This window comes from Ranitomeya imitator, chromosome 9 (genome assembly GCF_032444005.1).
Source record: "Ranitomeya imitator isolate aRanImi1 chromosome 9, aRanImi1.pri, whole genome shotgun sequence".
Taxonomy (NCBI): domain Eukaryota; kingdom Metazoa; phylum Chordata; class Amphibia; order Anura; family Dendrobatidae; genus Ranitomeya; species Ranitomeya imitator.
Genome location: NC_091290.1, coordinates 155,036,139 through 155,054,010, shown reverse-complemented (window position 1 = coordinate 155,054,010; position 17,872 = coordinate 155,036,139).

Below are 17,872 nucleotides of genomic sequence, written 5' to 3'. Positions count from 1 at the left end.
TGAGAGGGAGAGCGGCCTCCTCCGGGTGTGTGAGAGGGAGAGCGGCCTCCTCCGGGTGTGTGAGAGGGAGAGCGGCCTCCTCCGGGTGTGTGTGAGGGAGAGCGGCCTCCTCCGGGTGTGTGAGAGGGAGAGCGGCCTCCTCCGGGTGTGTGAGAGGGAGAGCGGCCTCCTCCGGGTGTGTGAGAGGGAGAGCGGCCTCCTCCGGGTGTGAGAGGGAGAGCGGCCTCCTCCGGGTGTGTGAGAGGGAGAGCAGCCTCCTCCGGGTGTGTGAGGGAGAGCGGCCTCCTCCAGGTGTGTGTGGGGGAGGGCGGCCTCCTCCGGGTGTGTGAGAGGGAGAGCGGCCTCCTCCGGGTGTGTGAGAGGGAGAGCAGCCTCCTCCGGGTGTGTGAGGGAGAGCGGCCTCCTCCGGGTGTGTGGGGGGAGGAGAGAGCGGCCTCCTCCGGGTGTGTGAGAGGGAGTGCGGCCTCCTCCGGGTGTGTGAGAGGGAGAGCAGCCTCCTCCGGGTGTGTGAGGGAGAGCGGCCTCCTCCGGGTGTGTGAGAGGGAGAGCGGCCTCCTCCGGGTGTGTGTGGGGGAGGGCGGCCTCCTCCGGGTGTGTGTGGGGGAGGGCGGCCTCCTCCGGGTGTGTGAGAGGGAGAGCGGCCTCCTCCGGGTGTGTGGGGGGGGGGAGAGAGCGGCCTCCTCCGGGTGTGTGAGGGAGAGCGGTCTCCTCCGGGTGTGTGAGAGGGAGAGCGGCCTCCTCCGGGTGTGTGAGGGAGAGCGGCCTCCTCCAGGTGTGTGAGAGGGAGAGCGGCCTCCTCCGGGTGTGTGAGAGGGAGAGCGGCCTCCTCCGGGTGTGTGTGGGGGAGGGCGGCCTCCTCCGGGTGTGAGAGGGAGAGCGGCCTCCTCCGGGTGTGTGGGGGGGGGGGGGGAGAGAGAGCGGCCTCCTCCGGGTGTGTGAGGGAGAGCGGTCTCCTCCGGGTGTGTGAGAGGGAGAGCGGCCTCCTCCGGGTGTGTGAAGGAGAGAGCGGCCTCCTCCGGGTGTGTGAGGGAGAGCGGCCTCCTCCGGGCGTGAGGGAGAGCGGCCTCCTCCGGGTGTGTGAGAGGGAGAGCGGCCTCCTCCGGGCGTGTGAGAGGGAGAGCGGCCTCCTCCGGGCGTGTGAGAGGGAGAGCGGCCTCCTCCGGGCGTGTGAGAGGGAGAGCGGCCTCCTCCGGGCGTGTGAGAGGGAGAGCGGCCTCCTCCGGGCGTGTGAGGGAGAGCGGCCTCCTCCGGGCGTGAGAGGGAGAGCGGCCTCCTCCGGGCGTGAGAGGGGAGAGCGGCCTCCTCCGGGTGTGAGAGGGGAGAGCGGCCTCCTCCGGGTGTGTGAGGGAGAGCGGCCTCCTCCGGGTGTGTGAGGGAGAGCGGCCTCCTCCGGGTGTGTGAGGGAGAGCGGCCTCCTCCGGGTGTGTGAGGGAGAGCGGCCTCCTCCGGGTGTGTGAGAGGGAGAGCGGCCTCCTCCGGGTGTGTGTGGGGGGGGGGGGAGAGAGCGGCCTCCTCCGGGTGTGTGAGGGAGAGCGGCCTCCTCCGGGTGTGTGAGAGGGAGAGCGGCCTCCTCCGGGTGTGTGAGGGAGAGCGGCCTCCTCCAGGTGTGTGAGAGGGAGAGCGGCCTCCTCCAGGTGTGTGAGAGGGAGAGCGGCCTCCTCCGGGTGTGTGTGGGGGAGGGCGGCCTCCTCCGGGTGTGTGAGAGGGAGAGCGGCCTCCTCCGGGTGTGTGGGGGGGGGGGAGAGAGCGGCCTCCTCCGGGTGTGTGAGGGAGAGCGGTCTCCTCCGGGTGTGTGAGAGGGAGAGCGGCCTCCTCCGGGTGTGTGAGGGAGAGAGCGGCCTCCTCCGGGTGTGTGAGGGAGAGCGGCCTCCTCCGGGCGTGAGGGAGAGCGGCCTCCGGGTGTGTGAGAGGGAGAGCGGCCTCCTCCGGGCGTGTGAGAGGGAGAGCGGCCTCCTCCGGGCGTGTGAGAGGGAGAGCGGCCTCCTCCGGGCGTGTGAGAGGGAGAGCGGCCTCCTCCGGGCGTGTGAGAGGGAGAGCGGCCTCCTCCGGGCGTGTGAGAGGGAGAGCGGCCTCCTCCGGGCGTGTGAGAGGGAGAGCGGCCTCCTCCGGGCGTGTGAGAGGGAGAGCGGCCTCCTCCGGGCGTGTGAGAGGGAGAGCGGCCTCCTCCGGGTGTGAGAGGGGAGAGCGGCCTCCTCCGGGTGTGTGAGGGAGAGCGGCCTCCTCCGGGTGTGTGAGAGGGAGAGCGGCCTCCTCCAGGTGTGTGAGAGGGAGAGCGGCCTCCTCCAGGTGTGTGAGAGGGAGAGCGGCCTCCTCCGGGTGTGTGTGGGGGAGGGCGGCCTCCTCCGGGTGTGTGAGAGGGAGAGCGGCCTCCTCCGGGTGTGTGGGGGGGGGGGGGGGGGGGGGGGGGAGAGAGCGGCCTCCTCCGGGTGTGTGAGGGAGAGCGGTCTCCTCCGGGTGTGTGAGAGGGAGAGCGGCCACCTCCGGGTGTGTGAGGGAGAGAGCGGCCTCCTCCGGGTGTGTGAGGGAGAGCGGCCTCCTCCGGGCGTGAGGGAGAGCGGCCTCCTCCGGGTGTGTGAGAGGGAGAGCGTCCTCCTCCGGGTGAGTGAGAGGGAGGGCGGCCTCCTCCGGGTGTGTGAGAGGGAGAGCGGCCTCCTCCAGGTGTGTGGGGGGGGGGGGGGGGGAGAGAGCGGCCTCCTCCGGGTGTGTGAGGGGAGAGCGGCCTCCTCCGGGTGTGTGAGAGGGAGAGCGGCCTCCTCCGGGTGTGTGAGAGGGAGAGCGGCCTCCTCCGGGTGTGTGAGAGGGAGAGCGGCCTCCTCCGGGTGTGTGAGGGAGAGAGCGGCCTCCTCCGGGTGTGTGAGGGAGAGCGGCCTCCTCCGGGCGTGAGGGAGAGCGGCCTCCTCCGGGTGTGTGAGAGGGAGAGCGGCCTCCTCCGGGTGTGTGAGAGGGAGGGCGGCCTCCTCCGGGTGTGTGAGAGGGAGAGCGGCCTCCTCCGGGTGTGTGTGGGGGGGGGGGGGAGAGAGCGGCCTCCTCCGGGTGTGTGAGAGGGAGAGCGGCCTCCTCCGGGTGTGTGAGAGGGAGAGCGGCCTCCTCCGGGTGTGTGAGAGGGAGAGCGGCCTCCTCCGGGTGTGTGAGAGGGAGAGCGGCCTCCTCCGGGTGTGTGTGAGGGAGAGCGGCCTCCTCCGGGTGTGTGAGAGGGAGAGCGGCCTCCTCCGGGTGTGTGAGAGGGAGAGCGGCCTCCTCCGGGTGTGTGAGAGGGAGAGCGGCCTCCTCCGGGTGTGTGAGAGGGAGAGCGGCCTCCTCCGGGTGTGTGAGAGGGAGAGCGGCCTCCTCCGGGTGTGTGTGAGGGAGAGCGGCCTCCTCCGGGTGTGTGAGAGGGAGAGCGGCCTCCTCCGGGTGTGTGAGAGGGAGAGCGGCCTCCTCCGGGTGTGTGAGAGGGAGAGCGGCCTCCTCCGGGTGTGTGAGAGGGAGAGCGGCCTCCTCCGGGTGTGAGAGGGAGAGCGGCCTCCTCCGGGTGTGTGAGAGGGGAGAGCGGCCTCCTCCGGGCGTGAGAGGGAGAGCGGCCTCCTCCGGGTGTGAGAGGGGAGAGCGGCCTCCTCCGGGTGTGAGAGGGGAGAGCGGCCTCCTCCGGGTGTGTGAGAGGGAGAGCGGCCTCCTCCGGGTGTGTGAGGGAGAGCGGCCTCCTCCGGGCGTGAGGGAGAGCGGCCTCCTCCGGGTGTGTGAGAGGGAGAGCGGCCTCCTCCGGGTGTGTGAGAGGGAGGGCGGCCTCCTCCGGGTGTGTGAGAGGGAGAGCGGCCTCCTCCGGGTGTGTGTGGGGGGGGGGGGAGAGAGCGGCCTCCTCCGGGTGTGTGAGGGGAGAGCGGCCTCCTCCGGGTGTGTGAGAGGGAGAGCGGCCTCCTCCGGGTGTGTGAGAGGGAGAGCGGCCTCCTCCGGGTGTGTGAGAGGGAGAGCGGCCTCCTCCGGGCGTGTGAGAGGGAGAGCGGCCTCCTCCGGGCGTGTGAGAGGGAGAGCGGCCTCCTCCGGGCGTGTGAGAGGGAGAGCGGCCTCCTCCGGGCGTGTGAGAGGGAGAGCGGCCTCCTCCGGGCGTGTGAGAGGGAGAGCGGCCTCCTCCGGGCGTGTGAGAGGGAGAGCGGCCTCCTCCGGGCGTGTGAGAGGGAGAGCGGCCTCCTCCGGGCGTGTGAGAGGGAGAGCGGCCTCCTCCGGGCGTGTGAGAGGGAGAGCGGCCTCCTCCGGGTGTGAGAGGGAGAGCGGCCTCCTCCGGGTGTGAGAGGGGAGAGCGGCCTCCTCCGGGTGTGAGAGGGGAGAGCGGCCTCCTCCGGGTGTGTGAGGGAGAGCGGCCTCCTCCGGGTGTGAGAGGGGAGAGCGGCCTCCTCCGGGTGTGTGAGGGAGAGCGGCCTCCTCCGGGTGTGTGAGGGAGAGCGGCCTCCTCCGGGTGTGTGAGAGGGAGAGCGGCCTCCTCCGGGTGTGTGGGGGGGGGGGGGGAGAGAGCGGCCTCCTCCGGGTGTGTGAGGGAGAGCGGCCTCCTCCGGGTGTGTGAGAGGGAGAGCGGCCTCCTCCGGGTGTGTGAGAGGGAGAGCGGCCTCCTCCGGGTGTGTGAGGGAGAGCGGCCTCCTCCAGGTGTGTGAGAGGGAGAGCGGCCTCCTCCGGGTGTGTGTGGGGGGGGGGGGGGGGGAGAGCGGAGGCAAGGTGTGTGGGGGGGAGGGCGGCCTCCTCCGGGTGTGTGAGGGAGAGCGGCCTCCTCCGGGTGTGTGGGGGGGGGGGGGGGGGGGGAGAGCGGAGGCAAGGTGTGTGGGGGGGAGGGCGGCCTCCTCCGGGTGTGTGAGAGGGAGAGCGGCCTCCTCCGGGTGTGTGAGGGAGAGCGGCCTCCTCCAGGTGTGTGAGAGGGAGAGCGGCCTCCTCCGGGTGTGTGTGTGTGGGGGGGGGGGAGAGCGGAGGCAAGGTGTGTGGGGGGGGAGGGCGGCCTCCTCCGGGTGTGTGAGGGAGAGCGGCCTCCTCCGGGTGTGTGAGGGAGAGCGGCCTCCTCCGGGTGTGAGAGGGGAGAGCGGCCTCCTACGGGTGTGAGAGGGAAGAGCGGCCTCCTCCGGGTGTGAGAGGGAAGAGCGGCCTCCTCCGGGTGTGAGAGGGGAGAGCGGCCTCCTCCGGGTGTGTGAGGGGAGAGCGGCCTCCTCCGGGTGTGAGAGGGGAGAGCGGCCTCCTCCGGGTGTGTGAGGGAGAGCGGCCTCCTCCGGGTGTGTGAGGGAGAGCGGCCTCCTCCGGGTGTGTGAGGGAGAGCGGCCTCCTCCGGATGTGTGAGGGAGAGCGGCCTCCTCCGGGTGTGTGGGGGGGAGAGCGGCCTCCTCCGGGTGTGTGAGGGAGAGCGGCCTCCTCCGGGTGTGTGGGGGGAGAGCGGCCTCCTCCGAGTGTGTGAGAGGGAGAGCGGACTCCTCCGGGTGTGTGAGAGGGAGAGCGGCCTCCTCCGGGTGTGTGTGTGTGGGGGGGGGAGCGGCCTCCTCCGGGTGTGTGGGGGGGAGGGCGGCCTCCTCCGGGTGTGTGGGGGAGAGTGGCCTCCTCCGGGCGTGTGGGGGAGAGCGGCCTCCTCCGGGTGTGTGTGAGGGGAGAGCGGCCTCCTCCGGGTGTGAGGGGAGAGCGACCTCCGGGTGTGTGTGGGGGAGAGCGGCCTCCTCCGGGCGTGTGAGGGGAGAGCGGGCTCCTCCGGGCGTGCGAGGGGGAGAGCGGGCTCCTCCGGGCGTGCGAGGGGGAGAGCGGGCTCCTCCGGGCGTGCGAGGGGGAGAGCGGGCTCCTCCGGGCGTGCGAGGGGGAGAGCGGGCTCCTCCGGGCGTGCGAGGGGGAGAGCGGGCTCCTCCGGGCGTGCGAGGGGGAGAGCGGGCTCCTCCGGGCGTGCGAGGGTGAGAGCGGGCTCCTCCGGGCGTGCGAGGGTGAGAGCGGGCTCCTCCGGGCGTGCGAGGGGGAGAGCGGGCTCCTCCGGGCGTGCGAGGGGGAGAGCGGCCTCCTCCGGGCGTGCGAGGGGGAGAGCGGACTCCTCCGGGCGTGCGAGGGGGAGACCGGACTCCTCCGGGCGTGCGAGGGGGAGACCGGACTCCTCCGGGCGTGCGAGGGGGAGAACGGACTCCTCCGGGCGTGCGAGGGGGAGACCGGACTCCTCCGGGCGTGCGAGGGGGAGAACGGACTCCTCCGGGCGTGCGAGGGGGAGAACGGCCTCCGCCGGGCGTGTGAGAGCGACGGGCGATCACCAGATGCTGATGATGGAGGCGATTTACATTTTGCACTTTGTTGATTGCTGAAAATTCTTTATTAACCCTTCGATTTGTGAATGTTTCCTACTTTACAGCATTTTTACATAGGAGCCTAAACTGTTTCATGGCTCTGTGTGTGTATATACAGTGGGTAGGGAAAGTATTCAGACCCCTTTAAATGTTTCAGTCTTTGTTTCATTGCAGCCATTTGGTAAATTCTGAAAAGTTCATTTTTTCTCATTAATGTTCACTCTGCACCCCATCTTGTCTGAAAAAAAAACAGAAATGTAGAAATTTTTGCAAATTGTTAAAGAAAAACTGAAATATCCCATGGTCATAAGTCTTCAGCCCCTTTGCTCAGACACTCATATGTAAGTCCCATGCTGTCCATTTCCTTGTGATCCTCCTTGAGACGGTTCTACTCCTTCATTGGAGTCCAGCTGTGTGTAATTAATCTGATAGGACTTGATTTGGAGCGGCGCACACCTGTCTATATAAGACCTCACCGCTCACAGAGCATGTCAGACCAAATGAGGATCATGAGGCCAAAGGAACTGGCCAAGGAGCTCAGAGACAGAATTGTGGCACGGCGCAGATCTGGCCAAGGTTACACCAGAATTTCTGCAATACTCAAGGTTCCTAAGAGCACAGTGGCCTCCATAATCCTTAAATGGAAGAAGTTTGGGACCACCAGAAGTCTTCCTAGACCTGGCCGTCCAGCCAAACTGAGCAATCGTGGGAGAAGAGCCTTGGTGGGAGGTAATGAAGAACCCCAAGATCACTGTGGCTGAGCTCCAGAGATGCAGTTGGAAGATGGGAGAAAGTTCCATAAAGTCAACTATCACTGCAGCCCTCCACTAGTCAGCCCTTTATGGCAGAGTGGCCCGACGGAAGCCTCTCCTCAGTGCAGACATATGAAAGCCCACATAGAGTTTACTAAACAACACATGAAGGACTCCCAGACTATGAGAAATAAGATTCTCTGGTCTAATGAGACGAAGATAGACCTTTATGGTGATAATTCTAAGCGGTATGTGTGGAGAAAACCAGGCTCTGCTCATCACCTGCCCAATACAATCCCCACAGTGAAGCATGGTGGTGGCAGCATCATGCTATGGGGGTGTTTGTCAGCTGCAGGGACAGGACGACTGGTTGTCATTGATGGACACATGAATGCGGCCAAGTACAGAGATATCCTGGATGCAAACCTCTTCCAGAGTGCTCTGGACCTCAGACTTGGCCGATGGTTCACCTTCCAACAAGACAATGACCCTAAGCACACAGCTAAAATAACAAAGGAGCGGCTTCAGAACAACTCTGTGACCATTCCTGACCGGCCCAGCCAGAGCCCTGACCTAAACCCAATGGAGCATCTCTGGAGAGACCTGAAAATGGCGTCCACCAACGTTCACCATCCAACCTGAGGGAACTGGAGAGGATCTGCAAGGAATAATGGCCGAGGATCCCCAAATCCAGGGGGAAATACTTGTATCATTCCCAAGAAGACTCATGGCTGTACTGGCTCAAAAGGGGCTTCTACTCAATACTGAGCAAAGGGGCTGAAGACTTACGTCCATGTGATATTTCAACTTTTCTTTTTTAATAAATTTGCAAAAATTTCTACATTTGTTTTTTTTAGACAAGATGGGGTGCAGAGTGAACATTAATGAGGAAAAATGAACTTTACTGATTTTACCAAATGGCTGCAATGAAACAGAGTGAGAAATGGTAAGGTGGTGTGAAGACTTTCCGTACTCTCTGTATATATATTCCTATCTCTTGTATATGTATATATATATATATATATATATATATATATATATATTATTGTGATGCAGTGACCCCTGTAACAGGTAGGGGGCGCTGCATAGTCTCCCCAGTATACACACGGAGGCGTATTGAGGCTGTGACAGTGCATGGCAGTTGCATGCATGGATGTGATTATGTGACAAAGTCTGGCATTGTGGTGAATGGCCGATATATGTGTCGCAGAGGAAGAGACTCTGCGCTGCCAGCCTGAAGCGATGTGGTGTTCTGGGACCTATGGTCCCATCCCACAAGTATTTTGCGTTGTATAATAATCATGGGAGGTTGGCAGGGCTAGTTATGTGAGATGGGCGGGACAAACTAGGCACACACACCTGCTCCCACCCAGCGGAGTGGTTAAGGCTATATAATGTGACCAGGGTGTGGGTGACATGTCGCTGTGAGTTTCCTGTTTGAAGCCTGTGTTGGAAGACCTGGGAGTAGGCTTCTTGAAGAGCACATGGTGGGGCTTCAGACCTGGTGGCCTGGGGTGTTGGAATACCGTCCTGAATAGCACCTGGACAGGCCACATGCTGGTGTGTTGGGAGGTCCTGGGAGTAGGACCGGATCCCTGAAAAGCGCACAGTGAAACTGTTGGGGAAGCTACCGTCCTTCGGTGGGTCTGGACTGACTAAGATATGCTGCACAGGCAAGTTGGTGATCCCCGTGAGCAGCTTTCCCAGAGGACTGACAAAAAGTCAGCAGGTGGAGCAGGAGCTCCCGTCAGATACCGATACGGACTACTGGTGCTTGTGTTATGAACTGTGTGGTAACCCACGGCATCTGGTCAGGAGAGGACCAGCGTGTTTAGTTGCTACAACCGTAATGTCGTATGTTGGTGCCTGTTGTGCTCCATGCATTAATGAACTGTATGGCGTGCGGTCACCCACAATAACTGGACACAGTTGTTCAGCGTGTTTAGTTCCGTGTTTCAAAGCGATATACTGCGACGTCCTGATGGAATGTGTAATGGACTGTTCATGAAATGGTTTATGAGGCTGTAATAAACCATATGGACTGTTTTGTTTGGAAAAACCGTGCCCATGTGCTTAAATCCCGTGCCAAGCGAGTAATACCCTACCCATTAGTGAGTGCAATCTCACAATATATACATACATACACACACTGTATATGTATGGATACAGACAGGCCCCGTCGGCCTCCCCACCACTCACATTTGTCTCTTTCTGCATCTCAGGGTCGCTCTGATCATGTTCTGCACCTTGCTAATGACCAGCTGCTCGGCTTCCCGTGAGTATCCTCCTTGTCCTCATCAGACTTGGTACTCCTGCTCCAGGCGCAGCACATACACCAGGCAGATGCTGTGCAATGATGGCTGACCAGTGGCGGTTCTGCTTTTTCCAGGCTGCAGCCCACCAGATCCACTGAGCTCACAAATAATCCCTTGGTTGGTGTCAGTTCAAAGCCACGGATTGCATCTTGCAGGAGGAGCGATCATCAGTGAATTCTGGATACTGACGGCACCATCTGCTGTGAGGTTGAGGTGAGATGGCCACCCAGCCGCCGAGGTCACCAGGGTTTTGAGTGTACGGAGACCCTATATATACACACACACGTCACTGATCAGCAAATGGTGGAAGCAACCTCTGGATTCTCCAGCCCTCAGTCTGAGCCTAGTGCAGAAATCTCGGCATCTCCAGCCGTGGCTGCAATCAGGTTATTAATGGTTGTCTGAGGTAGTAAATCAGAATCCGCTGCCGGCATCTCCTGTGTAATCACTGACCAAAGACGTCCCCAATGGAGACAAGTCCAGAGATGGTGCAGCTATGGGAGCTGGTTTAGGCCACGCAGACGCTCATAGTAATGCGAGGAACATGCTGTCTGGGGATGTCGTGTTGTAGAGAAGCTCCTGAACAACTTCATGTTCCCTTGTGAAGCATCTTCATGGCGCTACCCTTGTGATCTCCAGACCAATCTCAGGCCATCACTGCGTCCAAGACAGAAGCCAGAACAATCTTTAAGGACAGACATCTACTCCATGCTCCATGGCTGTCTTGGAAAAACCCAATCACAATAATGCGGAATCCCAGAAAAACATATATACTAACTTAGAAAAACAGAGATCCCTAAAAAATAACTTTTATTAATCTGATTAAAAAAGACTATATTTATCCACAATCAATATAAAACAGTATTAAATGTACCTAGTAAACCCTAGACCGAGCTACAATGCACCCTGCCTGACAGTGGAGGTTGGCACCCTACTTTACTGCGGTAGGGGCCCCCACTCCTCGACGGCTAGCCCTTACAAGCCCTATAGGGACCTATAATTAAAGAAAGACTAATTAGCCCTACTGAAATCTATGCTGATACCGGTAGGCGCCCCCACTCAACGACGGCTAGCCCTAGGGTCCCTAACAGTCCCTAAAGTTCGGGATAGACAAAGAGATATGTCCCACAAACACCACTGATACCCGTAAAGGAGAAAAAACAAAAATAGAAAAAATATATCCAAAACAAAAAATAAGTATATATCCAAAAAATATATATGTACTAGCACCTTATAATACTAGTGTAAAAAGATGCTATTATGGAAAAAACATATACCTCAGGTGCTGTACAGTAAAGATACCTTAACCCAAATACGGGTATACTGGATGCAATAATATGTCCACACAAGATAATACACAACACTTAGATGAAGTCCATTTTTTGTTACACTACAAGGGTGCAAATGCTTGATGTAAAATAACCAGTAGTGCATGTCCATAAAATATGGCACAATTACAATGACAAAAAATGTACCAAAAGACAAAAACACGAGGAAAATACCTCTAAAAAGGCACACAGTCAGAACCACAACCACCACTCGATTATAATATAGCGAGATCTCCTCAGAGTACTTATAATGAGGGTAAAAGGACTCAATCGTCCTTTTTTTGCAAATAGTCAATCAGATCCATACTATAGCCAATGTACTCATCTATTTGCTGACATCTCATGGTGTGGTTCCGGCTGTAGCCAAAAGGACACAGGGCGATTATGTGTAGATGAACATCACCAGCGTCTGTCAGATACTTCCCCAGCAATGCCCATGGCTGTCTTGCTCTGCGCCAAGATGTCCTTTGAGAGCGGTGACATGAGGTAGTGGAGCACCTGTGTGGTATGGACAACTCCTGATGGTTGTGTTGACTGAGTGACATCCGAGGCTCGGTGTGCAAACGTCTGAGGACTGGCAACTGACATCCAATATCACTTTCAGTAATAAAGGAGCGCCATTCTTCTAATGTGATGAGACCACATGGGCAATACTATGAAGAAGCTTCACGAGCGACCGTCACACCAGTCCTGCTCCTGGGATTATGATGGGGGCATAATGTCCGGTAGCCAGACCCCTCTAATTTTTACTCCAGGTCACTAACAGCTCGACATGACATGGAGTGGTGCTGGATTCAGCGGTGCGGCCATTTCACTGGTGTCCCAACACGCAGGTCACCTGTTCCTTGTCCTACTGTGAGCGCCTGCGTGGCCTAAACCTGCTGCCGTGACTGCAGCATCTCCGGACTTGGTCTCCACTGAGCACGTCATTGGTTGGTGACCACACAGGAGCTGCTGAGGATTTCCTTCCTCAGACGACCATTAATAACCTCAGTGACAGCAGCTGAGGCTGGAGGTGCGGAGATTTCTGCACGAGGCTCTGACTCGGGTCTGGATGTATACATATATCTCTCTGTTCTTAGGGAAGCTCTTTCTGTGCTGGTGGGAATTACAGCACTGGACCCGATGTATCCACCCCACAGAGTGTCCTACACCATCCATAAGGTGATCGTACACGAAAAATTCAACAAGATTCATCTCAGCAATGACCTGATGCTGCTCATGACCAGGGACAAGATCAGTTTTGGCCGTGGAGTTCAACCTATTTGTTTCCCAAATGTGGACCTTGGCATCTCTGCGCTCAATAACTGTTCAGTGTCAGGATGGACAGGTCCAGAGCACGCAGGTGAGAGGGTGACAGGGTCTGCACAGTCAGTACAGAGGTGTCCGCACTTCACCAGGGAACATCTCGAACCAGTCTGCCCAGTAGCATATGATGGCAGCTATCTATTATCCAATGGAGCTAGGCTTATTCTCACCTGTCCTGCCGGCTTATTAGACGCTCGGGATCTATGTGCTTCCATCTGACAGGATGCCTGGGATCTCCGCGCTCCTCTCCAGCAAGATGCTCGGGATCTATGTGCTTCCATCTGACAGGATGCCTGCGATCTCTTTGCTCCTCTCCAGCAGGATGCTTGGGATGTCTGTGCTACCATCTGACAGGATGCCTGGGATCTTTGCACTCCTCTCCAGTAGGTTGCTCTGGATTTCTGACAGGCCACCTGAGATCTCCACTCCTCTCCAGCAGAATGCTCGGGATCCCTGAGCTTCAATCTGACAGGATGCCCGAGATCTCTGCTCTTCTCTAGTAGGCTGTTCAGGATCTCTGTGCTTCCATGTGACAGGACACCTGGCATCTCTGCGCTTCTCTCCAGCAGGATGCGTGGGATCCTTGAGCTTCCATGTGACAGGACGCCTGGGATCTCTGCGCTCCTCTCCTGCAGGATGCTCAGGACCACCCATCTCGCCTCTGACTGAATGCTCAGGATCACTGCTCTCCCCTCTGACTGGACTTTCAGGATCACCCCTCTTGCTTGACAGGACGCTCAGGACCACCGCTCTCCCCTCTGACTGGACCCTCAGGCTCAATGTCTTGGTGCAGACTGTCTGTGGAGAATATGACCCCTTGCCCTCTACAAAGAACAGTGTCGACTGCATGCTGCATCCATCGAGGGCTTCATGTTCCTGGATGTTTGGTAAGATATCTGTGATCAGGTCCAGACCATAGTGGATGGATGTTATGTTTTCTGTGTGCGCTTCCTCTGCAGGGGATCGGTGGCAGCCCGGTGTCATGTCAAGTAAAAGATCAATGGCTGCTGGCTGGAGTCCTCTCTGGGGCAGGGATGAGGCCCTACCTTCCAGTCGTCTACACTCGCACCTCATACTACAGTCACTGGATTTCATCTCAAACTGCGCAGGCAGGGCGTCCGTTCATTCCTACCATCAATATGGTGAATCTGCAGCAGCAGCATTTCCGAGCTGCAGTCAAGGAGAGAACAGAAGAGCTGCTGTACGATTATTACAGTGAAAAAGAGCCGCCCAAGACTTCTGGCTGCTCCTCCAGGGCCGGCGTACTTCTCATATTCTGCATCATTTTCATCACATTGTGAAATAAAACAGAGCAACATGATAAGAATCTGTGCAGAGAGTTTGTACATCCGCCGCCTAGTGCTGCAGAGAAGTGTCTGGAGGGCTCAAGGAAAGTGGGCCCCATATGCCAAGAAGGGCTTGAGACTCGAGCCAGCGAAGGCCGCCAGATACTCCACACAGCTGGAGGTCAGGAATAAGATGGACTCGACACGTGACACAGTCACACAAAGAAGTGACTGGCACCAACCCATGCCACGTACCAGGAATGTGCCGCAAACTGGTCACAGGGAAAGGCAATTTGACGCTTAAGACCTTGGTCAGTCAGAAGAGCAGGGGCCCCTACATTGGCGGTAGTCAGTGGTGGTGCAGCACGGCACACAGTCCATTCTTCCCTAGAACGGTACCTCCACAATGCACCATCGCATCAACAAGTCACTATTTGCTGCCAGATTGATGTGGCAAATGCCATGTTACAGGCGCCACATGCCCACAGATGAAATCACCAATAATTACAGGTGTTACGTGCCAACAGACTGTGAGGATCTGAGCTTGTGGGGTATAATGATCACCTAGGCAGGGTAACGATGCAACTATATTCCTTACGGCCATGGTTGTACAACAAATCCATGTAGATGATCAAAATACAATGTCTGCAGTCCACAAGATCAGGTTCCACTGCCGCCGTATCAGGTGATAGCCACTGTCTCCCAACTTTTGGCATCTCCAGCCAGTATAGTGTGCAGTCACAGCCTATGTTCCTACAGACGGGACAGTGGAGTCAGTAATCCAAACCTCCAACTCCTCCGTTCCCAAGACTCCGACTCCCTCATACATGGCTCATGTTTAAGTCATACATTTACTGTAGTAAAGTGGTAACATCAGGCTATTAATCATCATTATGATACAGTAATCAAGCCATTTAGATAGAACATAAAATATATTGGAAAACAACTTTAGAACAAAAAAAACTTTGCATATTTACAATTATTCATACACTCTGCAGTAAGTGGAAATAACAGTTTTCAACAAAACGTACAGAACATTTGTGCAGTCTATGAATTTGTTCTGAGAAATAGTATCGCCTCCATCAGATCCTCCTCCATAGATGACCTCACATCTGACCTCATTATTTTACGGCTGGAGAACGACCTCTGTACACTATCTTGGGTTGGTGGTAAAGCAGTGACCACATATTGCCCAGCTACGTAGTATATTGCCCAGCCACGTAGTATACAGCACAGAGCCACGTACTATATTACCCAGCCACGTATGTGACAGGTTAAAGAATAAACATACTCACCTAACGATCCGAGGGCCCCTTGTAGTTGAACATACTCACCATTCTCGTCGCTGCTCCTCAGCGTCCTGTCTCTCCACCTCCTGGGATCCAACGGCGCTGTGCAGATGGGCGCGCGGCTGCCACCATCTTGCGTTCCCAGGATGCATTGCGAAATTACCCAAATGACTTAGCGGTCTCACGAGACAGCTAGGTCTTCTGGGTAATTTCGCAATGCATCGCTGGGAAAAAAAGATAGCGGCAGGCGCGAGCGGCTCAGCGGACAACGGAGGGTGAGTATAGCAGGTTTTTTTTTTATTTTTTATTTTTAACATTACTTTTTTTTTTTTACTATTGATGCCGCATAGGCAGCATCAATAGTAAAAGGTTGGGGACACAGAGGGTTAATAGCAGCAGTAACGGAGTGCGGTACCCATGCCGCGGTCCGTTACCGCCGGCATTAACCCTGTGTTAGCAGTGACTGGAGGGGAGTATGCGGGTGACAGGCACTGACTGCGGGGAGTAAGGAGCGGCCATTTTCTTCCGGACTGTGCCCGTCGCTGATTGGTCGCGGCAGCCATGACAGGCAGCTGGCGAGACCAATCAGCGAATGAATAACCGTGACAGAAGGACAGACAAAGTGACCCTTAGACAATTATATATATATATAACTGCACAACATATTCTGGGTGCTGAGTGGTTCCGTAACACGTAACATAAGCTATGCGGCCATCGAGAAGGAGTGCCTGGCAGTAGTATGGGCACTCAAAAAGTTGCAGCCACATTTGTATGGACGACAGTTTTCCCTCCTAATGGACCATAATCCCCTAGTCTGGCTTAATCGGGTCTCCGGAGACAACGCCAGATTACTGCGGTGGAGTTTAGCCCTACAACCTCTGGACTTCACCATCCACTACAGACCCGGCAAACAAAACGGTAACGCCGATGGACTAAGTCGACAAACGGAAATAGTACCAACTCCATAAACTTCGGTCATCCCCAAACCGATCTGTTAAGGATCAGACTGTGTATACTGATCGCGTCGCTGAAAAGGGGAGCCGTGTTACGGAACCACTAAGCACCCAGAATATGTTGTGCAGCTATATGTATGTATAATAGGTTCCATGTGAGATGCATGTCCCTAATGCATCCGTCCACAGGCTGCGCCCTGGGCAGAGGGGACAAGATGTTCCCCTTTTGTTCGCCCCCCACCTTTGTAATTCCCACAGTAAATATCGGCAGGCTCCGGCCACTGGCAGCTATTGTAATGTATGTCTGGCCTGCCGCTTTTCTATTGGCCTGCCCTCTGTATCTGTGTTATATATTCTGTGTCCTGTGAGTAAAGTGTTGTCAGACTGGAAATACGTGGAGAAGCAGTGATCTTTTATATGCGCCCATGTAATCAAGCAATTTCAGCCAGCGTCCTTCATTCAGACTCCAGCCAAAGCGGAGTGGATATCCTGAAACACAGGGTGGTACTGAAAGAGGTACCCCAGCTTGGTAGACCCCGTTACAACAGTATCACCAATAATCACACACTTCGTGCCGCAGACGACATTATCACCAATAATCACACACTTCGTGCCGCAGACGACATTATCACCAATAATCACAGATGCTTCATGCCGCAAACGACGGTATCACCAATAATCACAGACGCTTCGTGCAGCAGATGACAGTATCACCAATAATCACAGACGCTTCGTGCCGCAGATGACAGTATCACCAATAATCACAGATGCTTCGTGCAACAGACGACGGAATCACCAATAATCACAGACGCTTCGTGCCACAGACGACAGTATCACCAATAATCACAGACGCTTCGTGCCGCAGATGACGGTATCACCAATAATCACAGACGCTTCGTGCAGCAGATGACGGTATCACCAATAATCACAGACGCTTCGTGCAGCAGATGACGGTATCGCCAATAATCACAGACGCTTCGTGCAGCAGATGACGGTATCGCCAATAATCACAGACGCTTCGTGTCGCAGATGACGGTATCACCAATAATCACAGACGCTTCGTGTCGCAGATGACGGTATCACCAATAATCACAGACGCTTCGTGCCGCAGATGACGGTATCACCAATAATCACAGACGCTTCGTGCAGCAGATGACGGTATCACCAATAATCACAGACGCTTCGTGCCGCAGATGACGGTATCGCCAATAATCACAGACGCTTCGTGCAGCAGATGACGGTATCGCCAATAATCACAGACGCTTCGTGCCGCAGATGACGGTATCACCAATAATCACAGACGCTTCGTGCCACAGATGACGGTATCACCAATAATCACAGACGCTTCGTGCCGCAGATGACGGTATCGCCAATAATCACAGACGCTTCGTGCAGCAGATGACGGTATCACCAATAATCACAGACGCTTCGTGCAGCAGATGACGGTATCGCCAATAATCACAGACGCTTCGTGCAGCAGATGACGGTATCACCAATAATCACAGACGCTTCGTGCCGCAGATGACGGTATCACCAATAATCACAGACGCTTCGTGCCGCAGATGACGGTATCGCCAATAATCACAGACGCTTCGTGCAGCAGATGACGGTATCACCAATAATCACAGACGCTTCGTGCAGCAGATGACAGTATCACCAATAATCACAGACGCTTCATGCCGCAGATGACGGTATCGCCAATAATCACAGACGCTTCGTGCCGCAGATGACGGTATCGCCAATAATCACAGACGCTTCGTGCAGCAGATGACGGTATCACCAATAATCACAGACGCTTCGTGCCGCAAATGACGGTATCACCAATAATCACAGACGCTTCGTGCCGCAGATGACGGTATCGCCAATAATCACAGACGCTTCGTGCCGCAGATGACGGTATCGCCAATAATCACAGACGCTTCGTGCAGCAGATGACGGTATCACCAATAATCACAGACGCTTCGTGCAGCAGATGACGGTATCACCAATAATCACAAACGCTTCGTGCAGCAGATGACGGTATCGCCAATAATCACAGACGCTTCGTGCCGCAGATGACAGTATCACCAATAATCACAGACGCTTCGTGCAGCAGATGACGGTATCGCCAATAATCACAGACGCTTCGTGCCGCAGATGACAGTATCGCCAATAATCACAGACGCTTCGTGCAGCAGATGACAGTATCACCAATAATCACAGACGCTTCGTGCCGCAGATGACAGTATCACCAATAATCACAGACGCTTCGTGCCGCAGATGACGGTATCACCAATAATCACAGACGCTTCGTGCTGCAGATGACGGTATCACCAATAATCACAGACGCTTCGTGCCGCAGATGACAGTATCACCAATAATCACAGACGCTTCATGCAGCA